Source organism: Austrofundulus limnaeus, unplaced genomic scaffold (genome assembly GCF_001266775.1).
Source record: "Austrofundulus limnaeus strain Quisiro unplaced genomic scaffold, Austrofundulus_limnaeus-1.0 Scaffold109, whole genome shotgun sequence".
Classification (NCBI taxonomy): Eukaryota; Metazoa; Chordata; class Actinopteri; order Cyprinodontiformes; family Rivulidae; genus Austrofundulus; species Austrofundulus limnaeus.
The window spans coordinates 1,649,206-1,650,832 of record NW_013952511.1 but is presented as its reverse complement, the minus strand read 5'-3'; positions in this window follow the sequence as shown (position 1 = coordinate 1,650,832).

Sequence of the window (1,627 nt, the reverse complement as noted above, 5' to 3'; positions counted from 1 at the left end):
CAGCCACACAGAATGCCCAATCTCCCAAGGTCCTTAATTTAGTCCGTTGAAGGTGAAGGAGGTTATTGTTATGTGATCGGAGGGAACGGATGGATGAATATGAGACGAGAAGGTCCTTCAGATAATCTGGTGCAGTTCCTTTTAAACCTTGATGGGTAATGAGAGCAGTCTTGTACTGAATTCTGTAGGTGACAGGAAGCCAGTGGATGTTATGGAGAATGGGTATAACATGTTCAGATTTACGAGCTCTCAATAAAATCCTGGCAGCCCAGTTTTGCATGTATTGAGGCTTCTGAAGGTTTTTGCCAGGGATACCGATGAACAGAGAGTTACAATAGTCGAGTCTGGAGGAGACAAATGCATGGACGAGTTTCTCTGCATCAGCAAAAGTGAGAGATGGGCGAAGTTTGGAGATATTACGGGGATGGAAAAAACAGGTTTTAAAMAGATGCTTGATGTGATTTTCAAATGTAAGATGAGAGTCCATTCTCACCCCAAGGTTAATAACAGGTGGAGAGGGGGATATCTTGACCAGAGAAGGAAATAGATGTTATAGTTGAAGTTTGAACCTAATGAGGGGTGCCGATCAGTGTGGCCTCAATTTTGGAGCAGTTTAATTGAAAAAAATTCTGGCTCATTGTGGTGGATGCCACCACCACATAGTGCTAGTATTGTTTCTTTATAATATATATTATGTTCAGATGATACTTAAGAAGTTATTTTATTTAGATGCATATTTTTTAATGGGTGCACACTTTAGTTAATATTTKTCTGAATGGTTTACTTACACTTGTTCTTCTTTGAGGTTCTGCAAGCAGAGACCAGCTGGAGGTGTTGAAGCCATTAAGCCATGAACAAACCACTTCAAAGGACTGAAGGGGGGGAGGACTTGATTTGTTAAAGTTGACCTTTAGTTATGTATTTGTAAGGTACTTTAATAATGACTTATTATTATTTGTGCTAAGTAAAAGTTAGTTTGGCTTTTATTTTGTTTGTTGGTTTTTTGCTAAATTTGTATTTATTTTCAATTGTTCTTTTAAAACCCACCTCCCTCATGTGGCAAGTTTAGGTTAATCCACCTCTGTTTAAGCAGTCCTTGTTCTTTGTCTACAGGTCAGGTTTTTTTTTTTTTTTTTTTTTTGTGTGTGTGTTTAGTTATTGTTCAGTTGACCTCAGTTGAGTTGGGCCCAAATCTATGTTATGTTATCATTTGATTTGTTTTTTTTTCATTGGATTTTTGACCCTTGTTAAGTACTTTTTTTTGACATTATTAAATTTAATTATTTTCCATTTTTGAACATCTTTGGTCTTGTTTAAGGCTGGTCCACCACACTCATCCATGCCCTTATCTCCTCCAGGCAGGTAGTGAGGGCAGTGAATATGGAGATGACAGTGGTGATGATGAAGCTCCAGTCCTGATGTACAGCTGTGTATCATCAGCATAACAATGAAAAGAAATGTTGTGATGATTAATGATTTGACCTAAAGGAAACATGTAAAGGGAAAATAGCTGGGGCCCAAGAACCGACCCTTGAGGGACCCCACCGGTGACACAAACAGCTTTTTGATCTGAGTGAATTATGGCTCTGCTCTGTGTTATAGACTTTGCTGATCAGCCACAGCAGTG